At 31.0% G+C, this 23,578-nt stretch overlaps 1 protein-coding gene across 2 annotated transcripts in view; it reads left to right on the top strand.

Annotated features, from left to right (window-relative positions):
• Positions 1 to 7,422: 7,422 nt before the first annotated feature.
• Positions 7,423 to 23,578, top strand: part of LOC134712463 (thrombospondin-1-like) — a 32,032-nt gene continuing 15,876 nt past the window's right edge. Inside the window, exon 1 of one of the 2 annotated variants that reach the window (XM_063574020.1) lies at positions 7,423 to 7,884. The gene's annotated coding sequence lies outside the window, so the exon portion shown is untranslated. Of the gene's footprint in view, positions 7,885 to 22,088; positions 22,238 to 23,578 lie in introns of those variants that run through there. The other variant, XM_063574021.1, reaches the window with a different exon arrangement.

Below are 23,578 nucleotides of genomic sequence, written 5' to 3'. Positions count from 1 at the left end.
AAAAAGTATGTTAATGGTATTGGTTTCTGGAAAATATTGGCTTCTTTCAAAATGTTCAGCAATCTATATTTAAAATAATCGCCTACTTATAGATATTCCTGTCATATTATTTTTATTAAGAATCAATGCATTACAGCTGCGACGATACTTGAGTTTTCAAGTTGTATTGATTTTGTTTGTTTCTTTTTTTTTTATCTCCATAATCATAGGTGATTACCACTACTATTTACATGTTTAACACACATTGTATGTTTCAGATTATCTGAAACAGCTGATTTCACTGTAGTTTATTATAACACAATACACAGCAGATGCAGAGTGTGTTTTTCCTTCTGTTTTAATGAAGGAATGCATCAATAATTGTTCGGGGAAAAAACTAATATCTGGTTTTATATTTATCACGTGTATTAGAACGATTCCTTCAGCTATGCATCTTTACACCATTAAAATCCTAGAATACGGAGTTTAAAATCGATCGATACTGGAGTACGCAGTTGTTTATGTTATAGAAGCAGGTAGTTACGGAATGATTAATGTCAAACAGTTTTCTCTATCATTGTACGTAATGAGATATAAACACAGATTTTTTACATAAACACCTTAGAGACATGTAATTATTTGTTGGTGGTAATGATTATCAATAGAGAACTGTGCTGTTCAAATTCTCATATGTAGTGATTATTGAGAGGAATTTTTGTGTTTTGTAAAATGTTATTTGGAATCTGATGGTTACGAAATGACGAGTAAGTATGCTTTCTCTGTTTTATTCCACATCTTTAAATTAGTACAGCAGCATACGTGTTTATTAGTACACAATATTATTTCCAAGAATCAAAACAACATAAATACGTCAGTTAATAAAGATTATGTATGAAATCCAATTAGAAAAATATGGCTGCAACATGTGTCAGACAGTAGGAAAATATTTATCTCTTGTGTTGTAATTTTTTTAGATTTTGACAGACTTAAAAGAACCACTAATGACTAAATTCCATTTAAATTAAATTTTTCACAAACTATTGGATATTAAAAATTATGCAGCTTTTTCGAAGAAACTTCACTTATAATTTATTTGCTTTGTGTATTCTGGGAGAACATAATTTATGTTTTTGGTTGTAATTGGCTTTACACTTGCTTTCACAGTAACTACTATGTAAATTGCTTTGCTTTAAACCACTTTTTCCAGGTTTGCTTTTTATCGATAAAGCGAAAATATGAAAGGCTTAAAGGATCTCAATTTTTTACGAAAGTTTCAAAACATGTATGAGTACGAATATTTAAGATATGTCCATTCTGTGTTTAAAAATAATAAACTCCAAGGCAAAATCAGAAAGGTGAAGTCCATATAAGCGGACAAATTAGGAATATGCCGTTGAAGGAGATATGTCTTTATGTTAGTCTGATATGTATTTACAACATAGATTGAGCCTATCCAGATAACAAAAACTTTCAAATTGAGTGAAACGATTTAATCGATATAATATCTTATAGTAGGATTGTCACGAAGATCTACAAAACTAAATGATAACATGTATGAATCAAACACATTTTACTCTGAATGTGTACTAATATAAATATATATAGAATGTTAGATAAAGATATACTCTTGCCAATGTTATGTAAAAAACACGAAGAAAAGGGTATACATGTAACATATTATTATCAAAATAAAACACATAATCAATAAAATTATGTAACATTACTATTACTTCAGCTATTTCCGCCCAGTATATATACTTTTCTGATATTTATAAGAAAATAAATGTGTATTTATAATGACGGAAACTAAATCGTTTTGTAGGGACGATTTTAAAAATCGTAAAAGACTATTTTGTAGCATATACAACAGAAGTGTTTTTGCTACATTCTCCAAATAAGGCGATCTTTGCAATGTAACTGAAAAACTGAAGAAAATATATTTCATTAATACATCAAGTTTCCAGATTTCTCTAAATTACAGAAGTAATATTAAGCTTAAAACATTTATAATATTTTTTTGCAATTCGAACATTGTACTGATGTGTCATTTTTACACTTTTTAAAAATATTAAATTGTCTTTTACTAAATTGCTGTACGTGACACGGGATATATGTCGTAGGTTGTAGTTAAATATCAAAACTTTTGGTTTCGCAAACTAATTACAATATAGATCTTTGATTTCGCTATACTTCATATGAGTATGTTGTATAGCGAAAGCAGCTAGAGATCAATATTTGAATTAAATTGTTGGTTTCGGTTTCATATCGGACTTGAGATATCCAGCACATTAACGAATAGACTATTTATAAAAGAAACAATATAATTTCAAAACACCGTAAATGCTCGCTTGGTTTATGCATTGAGTCGTATTTCTGGACTTGACGAAATAACATACAGTTTCGATCCTATTTCGTGTATAGAAAATGTCAATCTGTTAAATCCAGTAAATAGCAGTTCAAACTTTTAAGTATGTTTTAAATTATATATTGGCGGATTTATTTTCGAGTTAAATGTCAATATAGCAGTCAATTTTCACGCAGTGCTGCCTGATAGTAATTAGAACTTTTTTTTTATCCCGTCCTAAAATAGAGCACGGTCCACTTCTGTATATAAAATCAAATAAACAATTTCTAAATCAGTGTCTGGAAGCACTTCGTAAAATACTCATTATACGCCTGGCTTCTTCTTGATATATTTTCGTAGATATAACTTTCATCAAGATCTCGCAATTTTACGCTATGTGGCCGTTTTGTATTCATATGAACAAATTTAGAACAAAAAATACAGAAATCTATTCTAACAGGCACTAAGGTCGGCAGCAATTTTACACTTTCCAGTGAGTATATTGATCAACCGGAAGTCAAATTGATAGATGGTCATATAATTGTAAAGGTTAATCAATACGCAATTTCCTTCTTTTATTAAAGACTATTTTGTTATTTTGTCCATTAATAACACTTTATCGTTGCCAAGTATAGTAACTAACAAACGATGGTGAGACTATAACGAGGTTAGCATGGCAATAACAGACACGAAGGTCAACAAAGCTACAAATTCATAGAGATTTTTCAACTGATTATCAGATCCTATTATTATAACTGTAAGGAACTGAGGTATCTAGAAAAAAAAGATGAAACTACAAATTTCATCTATGGCATCTTTTTCTTTGAGATATTTTTTTTCTTTTTAGATATTAATATTATCTATCCTAATTACTTCAATTACTGAAAGAAAGAGATAGGACCATTTCCCCCGAATTTAAGATTTGGACAATTCTATTTCGTATTTTTTAACATATATAGCATAATTATGAATGTTCATTTCAATACATATCACTTTGATGGATTAGTTATCACTTTTTCATGTAAAAAAACGATGGTTTATAAATTGCATGATATTTCAATTAAATATGTTCTGATAGTTTAGAACCCTTGCAATAACTCTTTGAGGGGTCTGCAGGTGTCCTATTGCAAGGCAAAAAGAATGTCCATTTCCAATTTAAATTATCCTGGTATCTATAAAGAGATTTATATACCCTTATTTTCCAGTGATAGTTCAAAAAGCCACCACCATCATCCCGGATGGCCTGAATTATAGGATCTACCCATTGTATTTTTGGGTGTCTTCCTGAACAAACATGAAGTATTTGCCAGTTGGAGTTAATTAACCAACAATCAATTAAGCAATCAACTAATCTTGTTACATGAAAGCAAACTATGATCTAATTTCCTGATTTTTGAACATTTCTATAATTTCGGGGAGAGATTCAGAAGTGATGTCATCGGTCCTGGTTTCATCAAAACACTGCGCCAGCTTGGGACCTTGTTTTCACGCAACTTATCAGTTTTTTTGGCACTTTATTCGTCCTCCTTGAAGATAATGATTTGATAATTAGTATAAAGTTTACAGCACGAAACATAATAGATCAAGTTAGCATGTTGTCCCAGGAAAATTAATTTTAACCGGTAGGACTAAATATTGACATGCAATAACTTTCATTATGTTTGTTATTTGTAGCAATTTTAATAGCTGTTTATTGAATGTGAAAATATATATTGCCATGCAATACTCTCAGAATGCTTGTTAGTTGCAGACTAGTAATTTTAATAGCTTTTTATTGAATGTAAAACTGATACGAGTAGTTTTGAAGAAAGGTAGAAGATGGCAAAGAGATAATCAAACTAATATTGAATACAAACTGACAACGCCAGGACAAAACAAATCGAAAATGCGGACAACATGAAAACATTAAAAACTAAAGATGAGCAACACGTACCGAACCTAACAAACACGGAGATCTCAGAACCTCCGGTAGGATTAACACATCCAGCTTCACATGTGGTACCCGTCGTGTTGCTCGTGTAAGTATACATTCGGTAATAAGTCTAATCTGGGGTGGCACGTACATGGAAAAGGGAACATGATTGAGGCAAAATCAATTTGAACAAGTCCATGATGATCTGTGAAACAGATAATTTGATTGTATTTAAACATTAGAATACAAAGTATGAGATTTGTTTTATAAGACTGCTGTTTGTATATAATCAATTCTAATTCTAGTGAGTCAATTTGACAAGTAAATACTTTGTAGGCAAATCTGAACACTTCTTGTTTGACTTCCAATGTAATTCCAATGTTAATCAATTGTTCTGTGCTATTAATCCATCAAGTTCTTGTGATAATAAATGGAGTTCAGATCGTCATTTGTAATCAAAGTTAACTATAATAACAAAGTCACACCATTAATGAATATTTATTAATTCCAAAGTAAAAGGTTATTGTAGTACAATTGTTTTTCTTCAGTTTCAATGTATACACGTATGTATCAAATTGTTAAACCCGATCAACTGGAAAATGCTGAAACTAGGCACTTGTTATTTAAGATCTCGTATGGGGAAATATTTAAATTGTTGGGAAGTGCAAGCATTCACAAATCAATAACATTTTGCAGTTATGCACTTTTTTCTTGAATGAAATAAGTTTAGAGAAAATGCCTGCAAATATGACAAAGTTCAAGTATAGTACTACCTTCATAGGTCACTTCATATATCTGTCAAATATATAGATATCTAATGAACTGAATATTTATATGTTGGGCATTCGATTAACTACTTGTAATGTTTGGACTCAAACGATCGAATGTCGGACTCGTTTTATCTACCACCGATCGTTTTATTTTACTAGAGATTTTTTTTTAACGTTTCAAAAAGAATCTTGATACATAACATCAAATAGTTAAGTTATATCCGTTTTTGATACACTACTGGGTCAATGCCACTGTTGGTCACATTTCGTCCCCGAAAGTATCACAAGCCCAGAAGTCAGCACTTCTGTGATGACATGAATATCAATTATATGGTCATTCCTATAAATTATTGTAGAATAAAATAAACTGTTTGCAAGATTGTGAATTATTAGCCGTATTTGACACAACTTTTTGGGAATTTGAGTCATCAATGCTCTTGAACTGTATGCCTATATGACTTCCTTTTTTTTCTTTTCTTTTTTTTAACCTTTTTTTATCTGAGCGTCACTATGTAGACTGTTAACGACAACTATAACGCATTCAACTTTGGAGACAATGGAAATGCCGACATGAAATCTTTTGCGGAAACAAAAACTTGTCTAACATTTTACATTTATGAATATAGATAAATTCCTTGGTATAATTCAATATGCAGACGTCTTATACGTTCAGGTATTTCACATCCATTTTTTTATGGAAATATTCTTTATAAAGCACAAAAGTGTCAGTATTCACCTCAGAAACTTACAAAACCTTTGAATAGACTTATAAAGAAGGGATATAATTACGATACTGTTGTCAAGTCATTAAAGATTGCATATTTTGGCGTTAATATTGAGTCACTGATAAGGTCTTTGCGTCGGAACTAAACACATTTATTCTAAAAAACAGTTGTTGGCATGACACGGGTTATGTTCTTCTCATATATGTTATGACGGTATGATACTAAACCCCTAACGTGAAGGATTATGCCTGATGTTCATATGATAAAATCATAATCTTTCAGTCAGTTTAATTGCAGTCTGGAGCTAGCATGTCAGTTAACTGCTAGTAGTCTGTTGTTATTTATGTATTATTGTCATTTTGTTTATTTTCTTTGGTTACATCTTCTGACATCAGACTCGGACTTCTGTTGAACTGAATTTTAATGTGCGTATTGTTATGCGTTTACTTTTCTACATTGGTTAGAGGTATAGGGGGAGGGTTGAGATCTCACAAACATGTTTAACCCCGTCGCATTTTTGCGACTGTCCCAAGTCAGGGGCCTCTGGCCTTTGTTAGTCTTGTATTATTTTAATTTTAGTTTCTTGTGTACAATTTGGAAATTAGTATGGCGTTCATTGTCACTGAACTAGTATATATTTGTTTAGGGGCCAGCTGAAGGACGCTTGCGGGTGCGGGAATTTGCTACATTGGAGACCTGTTGGTGACCTTCTGTCGTTTGTTTTTTTTATTTGGTCGGGTTGTTGTCTCTTTGACATATTCCCGATTTCCATTCACAATTTTATTTAAATTTAGCTTAAAAGACAAATATGAAACAGAATTGTTTCATAAAATGCAAAATATTCGAACTAAAAAATTTTACAAAAAGTTTTTAATAACAAATAAATTCGGTCAAACTATTTCTGAAATCGTAGAAATAAGGTGTAACAACAATGTATATCAAAACAGACACAATTATAAGAATGTTCTTTAAGAATACAAACCTAAAAAAAAATGTTGATGTCAATGTGTCCTTAAAGTAAAAATATATACTTGAAAGCCAATAAAAAAGCACTATATAAAGATTTGTAACGAGACTTTCACTTTGAACTATCAATACTTCGATTTATATCCAAATCAAAATTCTGAATAGAAATAGGCGACTTCTCCCAACTCGATCACCGAGTTTGAATCATGGTAAGAGACAAAATAAATGGACAAATGGCAACCGCACAATTTGTACTTTTGAATGAAAAAGTAAATAAACACTAATATTTTTTTTGAATCGCCATACAAAAACCAATCATTTGACACCGGAAGTGTTTTTTACATACACCTTATTTCAAATAAGACTGAAAAGCCTTCAATTGTTCTCTGAATCCATGGTTAGAGAACAATGATTTTTGAGATTACTTCTTTTTAATTTCCTCTTTAAAAAGTATGTTAATGGTATTGGTTTCTGGAAAATATTGGCTTCTTTCAAAATGTTCAGCAATCTATATTTAAAATAATCGCCTACTTATAGATATTCCTGTCATATTATTTTTATTAAGAATCAATGCATTACAGCTGCGACGATACTTGAGTTTTCAAGTTGTATTGATTTTGTTTGTTTCTTTTTTTTTTATCTCCATAATCATAGGTGATTACCACTACTATTTACATGTTTAACACACATTGTATGTTTCAGATTATCTGAAACAGCTGATTTCACTGTAGTTTATTATAACACAATACACAGCAGATGCAGAGTGTGTTTTTCCTTCTGTTTTAATGAAGGAATGCATCAATAATTGTTCGGGGAAAAAACTAATATCTGGTTTTATATTTATCACGTGTATTAGAACGATTCCTTCAGCTATGCATCTTTACACCATTAAAATCCTAGAATACGGAGTTTAAAATCGATCGATACTGGAGTACGCAGTTGTTTATGTTATAGAAGCAGGTAGTTACGGAATGATTAATGTCAAACAGTTTTCTCTATCATTGTACGTAATGAGATATAAACACAGATTTTTTACATAAACACCTTAGAGACATGTAATTATTTGTTGGTGGTAATGATTATCAATAGAGAACTGTGCTGTTCAAATTCTCATATGTAGTGATTATTGAGAGGAATTTTTGTGTTTTGTAAAATGTTATTTGGAATCTGATGGTTACGAAATGACGAGTAAGTATGCTTTCTCTGTTTTATTCCACATCTTTAAATTAGTACAGCAGCATACGTGTTTATTAGTACACAATATTATTTCCAAGAATCAAAACAACATAAATACGTCAGTTAATAAAGATTATGTATGAAATCCAATTAGAAAAATATGGCTGCAACATGTGTCAGACAGTAGGAAAATATTTATCTCTTGTGTTGTAATTTTTTTAGATTTTGACAGACTTAAAAGAACCACTAATGACTAAATTCCATTTAAATTAAATTTTTCACAAACTATTGGATATTAAAAATTATGCAGCTTTTTCGAAGAAACTTCACTTATAATTTATTTGCTTTGTGTATTCTGGGAGAACATAATTTATGTTTTTGGTTGTAATTGGCTTTACACTTGCTTTCACAGTAACTACTATGTAAATTGCTTTGCTTTAAACCACTTTTTCCAGGTTTGCTTTTTATCGATAAAGCGAAAATATGAAAGGCTTAAAGGATCTCAATTTTTTACGAAAGTTTCAAAACATGTATGAGTACGAATATTTAAGATATGTCCATTCTGTGTTTAAAAATAATAAACTCCAAGGCAAAATCAGAAAGGTGAAGTCCATATAAGCGGACAAATTAGGAATATGCCGTTGAAGGAGATATGTCTTTATGTTAGTCTGATATGTATTTACAACATAGATTGAGCCTATCCAGATAACAAAAACTTTCAAATTGAGTGAAACGATTTAATCGATATAATATCTTATAGTAGGATTGTCACGAAGATCTACAAAACTAAATGATAACATGTATGAATCAAACACATTTTACTCTGAATGTGTACTAATATAAATATATATAGAATGTTAGATAAAGATATACTCTTGCCAATGTTATGTAAAAAACACGAAGAAAAGGGTATACATGTAACATATTATTATCAAAATAAAACACATAATCAATAAAATTATGTAACATTACTATTACTTCAGCTATTTCCGCCCAGTATATATACTTTTCTGATATTTATAAGAAAATAAATGTGTATTTATAATGACGGAAACTAAATCGTTTTGTAGGGACGATTTTAAAAATCGTAAAAGACTATTTTGTAGCATATACAACAGAAGTGTTTTTGCTACATTCTCCAAATAAGGCGATCTTTGCAATGTAACTGAAAAACTGAAGAAAATATATTTCATTAATACATCAAGTTTCCAGATTTCTCTAAATTACAGAAGTAATATTAAGCTTAAAACATTTATAATATTTTTTTGCAATTCGAACATTGTACTGATGTGTCATTTTTACACTTTTTAAAAATATTAAATTGTCTTTTACTAAATTGCTGTACGTGACACGGGATATATGTCGTAGGTTGTAGTTAAATATCAAAACTTTTGGTTTCGCAAACTAATTACAATATAGATCTTTGATTTCGCTATACTTCATATGAGTATGTTGTATAGCGAAAGCAGCTAGAGATCAATATTTGAATTAAATTGTTGGTTTCGGTTTCATATCGGACTTGAGATATCCAGCACATTAACGAATAGACTATTTATAAAAGAAACAATATAATTTCAAAACACCGTAAATGCTCGCTTGGTTTATGCATTGAGTCGTATTTCTGGACTTGACGAAATAACATACAGTTTCGATCCTATTTCGTGTATAGAAAATGTCAATCTGTTAAATCCAGTAAATAGCAGTTCAAACTTTTAAGTATGTTTTAAATTATATATTGGCGGATTTATTTTCGAGTTAAATGTCAATATAGCAGTCAATTTTCACGCAGTGCTGCCTGATAGTAATTAGAACTTTTTTTTTATCCCGTCCTAAAATAGAGCACGGTCCACTTCTGTATATAAAATCAAATAAACAATTTCTAAATCAGTGTCTGGAAGCACTTCGTAAAATACTCATTATACGCCTGGCTTCTTCTTGATATATTTTCGTAGATATAACTTTCATCAAGATCTCGCAATTTTACGCTATGTGGCCGTTTTGTATTCATATGAACAAATTTAGAACAAAAAATACAGAAATCTATTCTAACAGGCACTAAGGTCGGCAGCAATTTTACACTTTCCAGTGAGTATATTGATCAACCGGAAGTCAAATTGATAGATGGTCATATAATTGTAAAGGTTAATCAATACGCAATTTCCTTCTTTTATTAAAGACTATTTTGTTATTTTGTCCATTAATAACACTTTATCGTTGCCAAGTATAGTAACTAACAAACGATGGTGAGACTATAACGAGGTTAGCATGGCAATAACAGACACGAAGGTCAACAAAGCTACAAATTCATAGAGATTTTTCAACTGATTATCAGATCCTATTATTATAACTGTAAGGAACTGAGGTATCTAGAAAAAAAAGATGAAACTACAAATTTCATCTATGGCATCTTTTTCTTTGAGATATTTTTTTTCTTTTTAGATATTAATATTATCTATCCTAATTACTTCAATTACTGAAAGAAAGAGATAGGACCATTTCCCCCGAATTTAAGATTTGGACAATTCTATTTCGTATTTTTTAACATATATAGCATAATTATGAATGTTCATTTCAATACATATCACTTTGATGGATTAGTTATCACTTTTTCATGTAAAAAAACGATGGTTTATAAATTGCATGATATTTCAATTAAATATGTTCTGATAGTTTAGAACCCTTGCAATAACTCTTTGAGGGGTCTGCAGGTGTCCTATTGCAAGGCAAAAAGAATGTCCATTTCCAATTTAAATTATCCTGGTATCTATAAAGAGATTTATATACCCTTATTTTCCAGTGATAGTTCAAAAAGCCACCACCATCATCCCGGATGGCCTGAATTATAGGATCTACCCATTGTATTTTTGGGTGTCTTCCTGAACAAACATGAAGTATTTGCCAGTTGGAGTTAATTAACCAACAATCAATTAAGCAATCAACTAATCTTGTTACATGAAAGCAAACTATGATCTAATTTCCTGATTTTTGAACATTTCTATAATTTCGGGGAGAGATTCAGAAGTGATGTCATCGGTCCTGGTTTCATCAAAACACTGCGCCAGCTTGGGACCTTGTTTTCACGCAACTTATCAGTTTTTTTGGCACTTTATTCGTCCTCCTTGAAGATAATGATTTGATAATTAGTATAAAGTTTACAGCACGAAACATAATAGATCAAGTTAGCATGTTGTCCCAGGAAAATTAATTTTAACCGGTAGGACTAAATATTGACATGCAATAACTTTCATTATGTTTGTTATTTGTAGCAATTTTAATAGCTGTTTATTGAATGTGAAAATATATATTGCCATGCAATACTCTCAGAATGCTTGTTAGTTGCAGACTAGTAATTTTAATAGCTTTTTATTGAATGTAAAACTGATACGAGTAGTTTTGAAGAAAGGTAGAAGATGGCAAAGAGATAATCAAACTAATATTGAATACAAACTGACAACGCCAGGACAAAACAAATCGAAAATGCGGACAACATGAAAACATTAAAAACTAAAGATGAGCAACACGTACCGAACCTAACAAACACGGAGATCTCAGAACCTCCGGTAGGATTAACACATCCAGCTTCACATGTGGTACCCGTCGTGTTGCTCGTGTAAGTATACATTCGGTAATAAGTCTAATCTGGGGTGGCACGTACATGGAAAAGGGAACATGATTGAGGCAAAATCAATTTGAACAAGTCCATGATGATCTGTGAAACAGATAATTTGATTGTATTTAAACATTAGAATACAAAGTATGAGATTTGTTTTATAAGACTGCTGTTTGTATATAATCAATTCTAATTCTAGTGAGTCAATTTGACAAGTAAATACTTTGTAGGCAAATCTGAACACTTCTTGTTTGACTTCCAATGTAATTCCAATGTTAATCAATTGTTCTGTGCTATTAATCCATCAAGTTCTTGTGATAATAAATGGAGTTCAGATCGTCATTTGTAATCAAAGTTAACTATAATAACAAAGTCACACCATTAATGAATATTTATTAATTCCAAAGTAAAAGGTTATTGTAGTACAATTGTTTTTCTTCAGTTTCAATGTATACACGTATGTATCAAATTGTTAAACCCGATCAACTGGAAAATGCTGAAACTAGGCACTTGTTATTTAAGATCTCGTATGGGGAAATATTTAAATTGTTGGGAAGTGCAAGCATTCACAAATCAATAACATTTTGCAGTTATGCACTTTTTTCTTGAATGAAATAAGTTTAGAGAAAATGCCTGCAAATATGACAAAGTTCAAGTATAGTACTACCTTCATAGGTCACTTCATATATCTGTCAAATATATAGATATCTAATGAACTGAATATTTATATGTTGGGCATTCGATTAACTACTTGTAATGTTTGGACTCAAACGATCGAATGTCGGACTCGTTTTATCTACCACCGATCGTTTTATTTTACTAGAGATTTTTTTTTAACGTTTCAAAAAGAATCTTGATACATAACATCAAATAGTTAAGTTATATCCGTTTTTGATACACTACTGGGTCAATGCCACTGTTGGTCACATTTCGTCCCCGAAAGTATCACAAGCCCAGAAGTCAGCACTTCTGTGATGACATGAATATCAATTATATGGTCATTCCTATAAATTATTGTAGAATAAAATAAACTGTTTGCAAGATTGTGAATTATTAGCCGTATTTGACACAACTTTTTGGGAATTTGAGTCATCAATGCTCTTGAACTGTATGCCTATATGACTTCCTTTTTTTTCTTTTCTTTTTTTTAACCTTTTTTTATCTGAGCGTCACTATGTAGACTGTTAACGACAACTATAACGCATTCAACTTTGGAGACAATGGAAATGCCGACATGAAATCTTTTGCGGAAACAAAAACTTGTCTAACATTTTACATTTATGAATATAGATAAATTCCTTGGTATAATTCAATATTATGGTCCAATGATAAATAAACAAATTAAATTTTTGGTGTACTTGAATATGCTGTAACCGAGTATTTAGATTTTGGATATTTGACTATAACAGGTAAAATCAAATTTCATTTTATTTTTCGTTTGAAAAATCACCAATCCTTTTGATATGACTTGTCGTTCTTGCATATGCACATTGGTATAACGAAATCGTCGCTTCTTTATAGTGGATATAAGTAAACGGTTGCATGCCGGCAACATTCCCTAAATCGCTATTATTATACAAAATAATCAACCATTGATGTTTCTTCCGTTCGAGCGTGACTAGGTGGTAGTTCTATCATCAACAGCATATCTGTGACACACCTTGTATCTCTGAATTTTTAACCTTGAGGTATGAATAATGTCTGGTTTTTTTCTGTATGCTTTTCGTGGATTAAGGAAAACTAAAATGTTCGTCGATATTTAATTTTGTGGTTTTGCCGATGTATGCATACAAGCATACACAAATTTGTTATTCGTTGAACATTTAATTTTATCGTTCACCTGTTTCAACGAAATCTACGAAAATCAATATCCGACGAATACTTATTAACTATTTCAATACTAGTAGTATGCTCGATTTTCGAGAAAACCTTTATAATACTTTGCGGTTTGACGAAAACGATAGGTTTTCCATCATTTTGTTGGACAATTGCTCTATGCCATGTTGGTATAGACTCAAATCAATTATTCCTCTATTCATGCAACCTTCAGTAGTACATAAGTGCATATAAAAACCTTTCCCCGGAGTATGTAACTACGTTGGCAGTCCCTTTCTGTGTTATTTTATAATTCAGAGACTTGAAATTTTTATAATGTTCTTTGTTTCAAGCAGGCAAAAATATCAAACATTTTATCAGCAAATAACTGAATCGTGTGTCCACTCCTTATCGTAATGTTGTTATAAATCAGCTTAAATCCATCTGAAATTTGCTATCATATTGAATACACTGTAGTCATAGTTTTGTATGTATGCTGAAATAATTGCGTAATACATAATGCAAAAAACAAAATCAGCATTATAATAGACAAGACTCTCTATGACTACTGTAGAATCCAAATATTTATAGTCTGTATTTAATCTTTCGATAATGATGCCTGACAGTAAATAAAACATTGATTTTAATTTATAAAAGTCATAATAATTAACTAAAGAATATATTGTGTGAATCATATAACAACATGTTTTATCTTAATTTTCGTACACGAAATAGGAATTTATCCATCTAACATAAATGGCTAAGATTGTGTGAACTCGAAGATTCGAAGATTATTTTACCAAAAGCTACTTCGTAGTAAGTACATTAACAAAGCTAAAATGTTTTTTTAAGGTATTTACAACTTATTGAATTAACATTGTCCTTAGCAATATATAGAAAAAGTATTTTCACAATAATTCTGACGACCAGCTTAGATTACTGACAAAATTGGAATTATGTTTCAATCGTCTATGAAACGTGTTTGTTTGATTTAATATTAAGTACGAAATTGAACAATTTTCGCCAAGTTGTCACCGTGGGATAGCTATTAATTGATTTTTTTTGTATAGAACAGCTGCTTTAAAATTAATGTGAATAGTTTCAAAAAGAGGTTTTGTTGAGATATATGAAGACCCATCGATATAACTCTATAAGGACTCTAATGCACAGGCACTTGTCTCAGAAATAATTCATATATACCTTAATATTAAGTATATATGGGGGGATTGTGAGACAAGTGCCTGTGCTCTAATTTGATCGAAGTATTTATTATCATGAAGTTTGATCAAGTTGTTCGTTTTTGGTCGAAGGTCATGGAAAAGACCTATTAGTATTATAATTCAGGATATCCTTTTTGGTGTGTGTCCAAGGAGAGGAGGTATATGTAGGGTTTCCATGTGAATTATTAATACCTAATTTCGAAGAAAACAAAACGTTTTATATTACAACATTAAAATGAATGAATTCTTATCTTCTATTTAAACGCCATTACTACAATCAGCATTGATTTCTCGATACTTTCAGGTTTTTTTATTTGTTGGCATACAAATCGAATAACTTTGACCTGATTGTAGTTGATTTTATTATAAATAAGCATTGGCTGAATTCATAAACTGTTGATATTCTAGGGATAAATAAGTAAAATCAACTTTCAAATTTGGAATATTGAAGAAATGAAATGATTAATGATGGCTGCTTTCTGCATGGAGTGTAATTAAGTGCAAGTATGAGGGTCTGGATGGGGTCATGGTTTAAGAAAAGTGAGGATAATAGAACAATTGGGAAAGAAATTACTACATGTATGATGAAATTGGTATTAATATGAAGACCCATCGATATAACTCTGTAAGGACTCTAAATCACAGGCACTTGTCTTAGAAATAATTCCTATATACCTTTATATTAAGGTATATAAGGGGGATTGTGAGACAAGTACCTGTGCTCTAATTTGATCGAAGTATTTATTATCGTGAAGTTTGATCAAGTTGTTCGTTTTTGGTCGAAGGTCATGGAAAAGACCTATTAGTATTATAATTCAGGATATCCTTTTTGGTGTGTGTCCAAGGAGAGGTGGTATATGTAGGGTTTCCATGTGAATTATTAATACCTAATTTCGAAGAAAACAAAACGTTTTATATTACAACATTAAAATGAATGAATTCTTATCTTCTATTTAAACGCCATTACTACAATCAGCATTGATTTCTCGATACTTTCAGGTTTTTTTATTTGTTGGCATACAAATCGAATAACCTTGACCTGATTGTAGTTGATTTTATTATAAATAAGCATTGGCTGAATTCATAAACTGTTGATATTCTAGGGATAAATAAGTAAAATCAACTTTCAAATTTGGAATATTGAAGAAATGAAATGATTAATGATGGCTGCTTTCTACATGGAGTGTAATTAAGTGCAAGTATGAGGGTCTGGATGGGGTCATGGTTTAAGAAAAGTGAGGATAATAGAACAATTGGGAAAGAAATTACTACATGTATGATGAAATTGGTATTAATATGAAGACCCATCGATATAAATCTGTAAGGACTCTAAATCACAGGCACTTGTCTAGAAATAATTCCTATATACCTTTATATTAAGGTATATAAGGGGGATTGTGAGACAAGTGCCTGTGCTCTAATTTGATCGAAGTATTTATTATCGTGAAGTTTGATCAAGTTGTTCGTTTTTTGGTCGAAGGTCATAAAAAAGACCTATGAGTATTACAATTCAGGGTTTCCTTTTTGGTTTATGTGTCCAAGGAGAGGAGGTATATGCAGAGTTTCCATGCGAATTATCAATACCTAATTTCTTTATTTAGCTGATGAAGTGATATGATTTACACAGGGGAAAAAATGGGCTCTTAATGTGGGGGGCAACAAAATCTTTGTAATAGACCTTGAACGTGTGCTTCGCAATACTATTGGTCTTTATAGATCGATGTAGCATCTGTATTAAAAGACCCATTATCAAAGTTTTTTTTTAAATTCTAATTCCTATCAACTACCTCTGACACTGTTATTACCTATTCGGAAATAGTGTCTACGTCGTTTTGGGGTTTAGCCCATTGCCTGGCATAATTCTCAATTGAATCCTTCAGTATTTTGAAAGATTTATGGATTCAGTGTTATTAGCAATGTGCATGTCACCATTAAAACGTGTCCACACAGGTCATATATGGTGGGGAAACACCTTGAATGTGCTTCGGTCAACACTCTTACATTACATACAAAAAGAAGCGTTCATTTCTTAAAAATCTCTAGTCTATGCTCCGTGTTGAGGACCGAACCTTGATCTATAATGGTTTACTTTTACAAATTGTGACTTGAATGGAGAGTTGTCTCGTTGACACTCATACAACATCTTCCTATATATATCTGAACAACTTCTAAAGGAGTAGGTCCGGTAAGGACCGATTTTGGCCTCAAATTTCAGGTTCATCTGACGAAAGATGTTGACCACTTTTTAAACACTTAAGTGTCTATTTAATTTGATTCAATTAATCTATGTGAAAGATTTTAACTAATTTAGTCATTAAAAAACGCCCCGATTCAAGCTCAAATTTAAAAAAATCTACCAAATATGCTGAAAAATGTCACTTTTAAGATGGTTTTTGTCAAAAATGAAAGTGGCCGCATCCGTGTTCATCCTCAACCTTTATATATGTTATGTATTATCATCAAATACAACTTTCATTTAAATATTTTGGATGAACACGAATGCGGCCACTTTCGTTTTACACGGAAACCGTCTAAAATTTAACCAAAATGCTAGAATAGTGAAGATTTCAGTAATTTAGCATGACTTAATGGTGCTAGTACTAAAAAAAATGTACATCGTATGGTCAAAAACAGCCCATATTTATGTAGCAGAAGCATTCTACTGTCCAGTAACTAAAAGTATACATTTTAACAATTTTGTAAAATTGCTATATTTTGGGGCCAAAAAGGAGTCTTACTTAACCTACTTCTTTGTCAACGGGAAATTGTTTTATAAAGCGTATGTTATAATTCCTGCCAATATCGAAGTTGTGATTCTTTATCGATGGTTATTTTAAGATGTTTAATTGTTTAAGGTTCATATATACTTTTTAAGATACATGTTGTTACATATGTTTTACGATGAAAATACCTTTTTTGTAAAACAACCCTAGAAAAAGACGAAAGAAATTCAGAACAATTTATAATTGGTGCTTACTTATATCTGATATAAAACTTATAAAATAAAATGAAATTATCACAGATGTAAGAAATCCCGAATTGATTGAATACAATATATTTGAACTTTCACACCAAGTAAACAATGTCGTATAATGAATCCAAAATTTGTTGTAAAATTCCGGAACTCTTTGACCAAATCGAACACTACTAGTGCGACTACAGTGAATACTTTTATATGTAAGTCTTGTGTGATATAACACAGAAGACATTTAAGGCAGTCGGCAATTGTGCTTTTAATGTGTCTCTCACATTAAAAGGGTAGTATCACATCGATTCTTTATAAGAAAGAAAGACGAACGTTTTATATTACAACATTATAATGAACAAATTATTATCTTCATTACTATTATTACATTCAGCATTGATTTCTTGACACTTTTAAGTATTTTATATGTTGGCATAAAAATCGAATAACCTTGACCTCAATGTAATTGATTTTACTATTTTATATGGATGTAAATAAGCATCTGCTGCATTCATAAGCCGTTGATATTCCTGTTATAAATAGTTAAATCAACTTTCAAATTTGGAATATTGAAGAACGGAAATGATTAAGGATGTACTTTGGTGAGGTTTTGGAATTTGTGTCAAATGTTCGGACTCCTTAGTGTTTTTACAACACAATGAAAAATATTTTGCTCCATAACACCCATTTATTATTTTATATAAGATTAAATACCTCATGAAAGGTTATTTACCAAAATTTTAGAAAATTCTTTAATTTCTTTCTTTTGTTATCAGACCCAATAATACCAATGCAAATATAAGGTAAAAGTCCAAGTCAGTCTTTTCCCGCCATATTTTAAATCTCAAATATCTCGAAAAGAAAGTCCATGACCTATCAATGGTTTTAGCTTAATTTTATCCTTAAATGATGTTCTACCAGCTTATAGTATAAATTTTAACTTTTTAATTTATCAATTTTCACCTAACCTCACCTAAGTACATCCTTAATGATGGATGCTTTCTACATGGAGTGTAAATAAGTGCAAGTATGAGGATCTGGATGGTGGTTATATTTATGGACTATCAACGAAAAAAGGAAGCTAAGAGAATAATGGGAAAGAAAATTACATTACGGAAACTTGGTTTCCCTTGAGGAACCTCTGAGGAAATAAGTATCAAAAAGGGCATAACTTTTTCAACAGGGTCGCTAGAGTCATAAATTTTGAACAAATATCAGTGTACTAATACCAACTAAACTATCAACTTCATTTTCACCTACCTCTAAAATTAAGGCGACAACTTTTGCACTCAGCGGAATTGCAAACTTGTCTGGGTGACTGTCAATTACTTAACGGTCTCTTTAAACAATGGTGCATCTAATGTTACAAAACAGTAAATGTCTTGTATACGGACATTGATTACAACGTCTTCAATCATTGTCAAGCCCAAATTACATGTCTGTATTAGTCAATAATTACCAATTTGTGAGACCCATTGCAATCTCTGAATCAAATGTCAGAATGAAAGTACTTCTATTAATCACTTATGAGGGTTGTCGATATTTCACAATTATTTGATTTAACAATTTCAGTTTTTCTTCAAAGAACAGGATGTATTTCTTGAACGAATTCATCAATTTCAAGATTCTGTAGTCGACATCATAAATTGTTTACAGTACTATTTCTAGTTTTAAACTTGGTAAAGACATTTTAGCTTTGTCCCATAAAACTCAAATTCTATATCTATATAAATAAAGAGATGTGGTAAATGAAGATTTTCATTAGGACAACTACCACAAGAGACTAAAGAACGAGCAAAGTAACATCTGCATATTACCATATGACCGTCAAAAATATCATTAACATTCGTCTGCTATAGTTATACCAGTAATACATTTTTCTTAACTTAAAACTTGCTGTATGGTTAGTGCTGTAAGCGTATACCAGGAAAGTTTGGTGGTAATGGCAAGCAAGGGCCATCCTTTTATCAAGGTCTGTGTTGTACAAATAAATGTTTAACGTCATTTATTATTGTTTGACTTATCTTACTTAGTCAGACAGAAAAAACGAAAATCATAAATATGCCTTATTATCATGATTTAATAAACATTTGATGCATGACACGTATTTTGATGACCATAAGTACGGCATGCTCGACCTTTCCATATGTGTGTGATGATATTCACATGAAAACGTGTAATGATGGGGAAAACGGGGTGGGGTGGGGGTAGGATAAAGAAACTGCAGTTTTCAAAAAGTAAAGAAAAAAGGGAAAATATGGTCAATGAATCGATTGACTTTAATTGTATATTATGTGAATTATGAATTACTGTTAGTTAAAGATGTAATGAATCAAAATCCATTGTGTTCGTGTCCAAAAAAAAGAGTTTGAAGAATTGTATGTTAGGGGATTTTCCGTAATGAATAGATGACTGCTACAATCGATTATGGACACTTATGACACTAAATCAATTGATTTTTGTATAACTAATTTATTGTGTTATTTGATATTGTAATGGATATTAAATCAATTCATAATTTACTATCAATGTCTATTATTACTGTTACAACTGTCTATTAGTCTGTTATTAGGTTCTGAACACACATTTTTTTCTCTAAGTTTAGAGACTATAATCATGGAATTGTTTCCGCAACAAGTAAATTTCGATCTTTAGAAATGCATATATTCTATTTTTTTTAAATGTAATAATTTAAGATATTAACCAATAGGCAAGCCAATGGGTGTATACCAGCTAGGATGATGATTTAGACCAAATATACTAGTCAATGAGTAAGATTGTGTATTCTAGCAAGGATCTCGATGCTTTCTTTAACACAGTTATAATCTTGTTATAATGTTTATTAATCCAATTATAGTTTTAAACTCATAATTCAGATCAATGTAGGATCACTTTAGACTAAATAGCTAAATTTTAATCAACTTAATTTTTCACTGACTAAAGTACTTTGGAAGATTGTTGGCAGTATTTATAATTATTCAGTACATATGACGATTACGATAGTGTATCGAGAATTTAAGTAACAAATGAAATTGATTGAGGTAAGACAAAAGATTAACTACTTTTATATCAATAAATTTTGTTGTATATTTTAACATTGTATAGTGTTGTTGGGTTTCGTACAAAACATTTGAATAGCTACTAAACAATGTTCTTTCCTAAACAAAGGATAAACCGTCTATGAAATAATGTTTTTTTAAGGGAGATAAGGTATGATTGCCAACGAGACAGCTAGAGATAAAGGTGCGAACAAAACATGTCAACGTAAGGACTGCAACGATGAGCAAAACTGATACCGCATATTGTAACCTGTAAAAGACCCGATATGACAAAATATGAATTTTAAAAGAAAAATCTAGAAGAAAACAATAGACAAAAAAACAATGGTAGACAGCACCCCAAAAAAAATCCACCGGATTACAGGTTCACTGGCTTTGGACAGGCACTGAAATAATAAAGCGGCGTTTAACGTGTGTTAATGCTCTACCCACCCACTGACCCGGGAGACAATGCAAGATGCATCATATAAGAATTCTGTATTTGAAATTATAATATAGTATGAAATTCGGATCAGCTTAGTCTAAAGATATATTGAAAACAGTAGTTTTGAAAACAATTTTGTAACAGGGTGGATAGTTGCCTGGTTAGCAATAATACCACTTCTCTTTGTTAATAAAGTTTATATGTAGGCATATCCAAGTATAAACAAACCTTCAATATACCGATCAAACGACACCAACTTTTGAAATATTCGTGAATTGTATCGAAATAATGGAAATCATTTTACAGACCTTTGATAAAAGAATGATATTAACACTTGAATAAAATTGAGAATGGAAATGGGGAATGTGTCAAAGAGACAACAACCCGACCAAAATAAAAAAAACACAACAGCAGAAGGTCACCAACAGGTCTTCAATGTAGCGAGAAATTCCCGCACCTGGAGGCGTCCTTCAGCTGGCCCCTAAACAAATATATACTAGTTCAGTGATAATGAACGCCATACTAATTTCCAAATTGTACACAAGAAACTAAAATTTAAATAATACAAGACTAACAAAGGCCAGAGGCTCCTGACTTGGGACAGGCGCAAAAATGCGGCGGGGTTAAACATGTTTGTGAGATCTCAACCCTCCCCCTATACCTCTAACCAGTGTAGAAAAGTAAAAGCATAACAAATACATAAGCAATCTAGTTGGCAGTAAAACAAGGGACATTTGACACTTGTGTCAAGAAAAGTTGTCAAAGTGTTCCATCTAGAACAGCCTGATATATAAAGTAATCTAATTTTATTAAAAGACTAGATGAGGCCAACTTCTTAATGTACTATGTTAAGGGCGGTCGCTACACGATTAAATTGCTTCACTGTCGTCTCGTCAATGGAGATTAAAACAATTGAATATTAGCTGGTTATCAAAGCCGATAAAATCAGTATATTTGTAAATTTAGATTTAACCTCTGATTTGTATAAATTACGGGCTATATAATCTATATGAATCGAATGTAATATTTGATACAGATAAAGTTATAATTTTAATCAATCTTATAAGTACAATGGGAGGTATTTAATTACTGGTACTAAGTGTCATGCGTGTGTATAATGGTTTAAATAATGTTTGTGAAACATTGAACTATTCAGACATACTAAATTTATATTTGTACCAATATTTGATCGAATCATTTAGTAGCATGTAATTAAGTGTTTGTCATTAAACTCTAAGATCGTGACAAATTATGTCTGTAGGACCTAGCCAGGTAAGAATTTTTGTTATATATTATTAACAATTAGTAACAGTTGTCGTACTGTAATAACATTTTCTAATAAAAACATCGTTTTTCTGGTTAAATTTCCTGTGTATTTTTAGTAGTGTGTCGTAACATCTACACTGAAGGAAAATCATTTTAATTTATTTGGATTATCAACTTGCTAATCTTGAATTTTTACATATACCTTCTAGCTCAACCTATAGTATATGCTGTTGATAATGATATAGCATATGACTTTTTCACTATTTAGAACTTGCAACACTGAACTCAATACCAATAACGATTAGTCCCACTCATACATGTGTTATATTAAAATGTTGTCTAAGGCAATTCATAATTTTCTGTTATAGTGAAAATTATGAACTGCCAAAAAGACAAAATTTTAATTTGACCTCAATAAAAAAAAAAATTTGTGACTATACGTATAGCCAACTGTTATATTTGTCAAAATCATAATGGAATAGATTTTCAAGTAATGTATAGTTTCTGCTGAATAAGTTCACATTTTTGTTTGTGTCGGGTCTATTATAAACTTGACATATTTTATGGACACTAGTTTTGTTTATATCATATTATCAGGAAACATTGCAGTATATCTTATTTGATTAAATGTTCAACTCAGCAAGGAACACAGTCTCTGACTCATCTGTTCATTACTTGGTGTTGGTCGCCGTAGTTCGTCGTCGGCTCGTTAATCTTTTATATTTACATGTCCTCTTTAACTTCTTAGCTCTGTTTGTGTTGTTCACACGTTGTCAATAAAATAGAATTAGATGCAACTGTCATTCAAGTAATAGATTTAGCTAGCTTTAAAATCAGGTTTAATCAACCATTTGCTACATAAGAAAATGCTTGTACCTAGTAAAGCATATGATAGTTGTTATCAACTCGTTTGATGTGTTTTTTGATGTGAGCATTTGATTTTTCCATTTGGTTTGGGACTTTCCATTTTGAATTTTCCTCGGATTTCAGTATTTTTGTAACTTTACTTTTTACCATATAGCAAAATGTATTCCTACAAAATGTGTTACTAAGTATTAGATTTTTGATTAATTATTAAATTGTCAGTATGGAATTTTGTCCTGGCTATTTTATTATGATTTGAACTTAATTCTTACTTTCTATAACACCAGTCATTTTTAAAACCTCGGATCAAATGTGATGTAAAAGTTACCCTTGGGAAATTACGTTCTTTCTGACAAGCCTACCTCAAATAACGCCTCATAACTTTTAATGAATTAATTAAAATTGTACCAGTTGTGAATCTTGACACTTTCCCTGTAAGCCATTACGTAACAACAGAAGAAAGACTACTTTTATTGACGTTAA

The sequence above is a fragment of the Mytilus trossulus genome, chromosome 3 (genome assembly GCF_036588685.1).
Source record: "Mytilus trossulus isolate FHL-02 chromosome 3, PNRI_Mtr1.1.1.hap1, whole genome shotgun sequence".
Taxonomy (NCBI): Eukaryota; Metazoa; Mollusca; class Bivalvia; order Mytilida; family Mytilidae; genus Mytilus; species Mytilus trossulus.
Note: the sequence above shows the minus strand (reverse complement) of the source record. Positions and strands in the feature narration are given on the sequence as shown.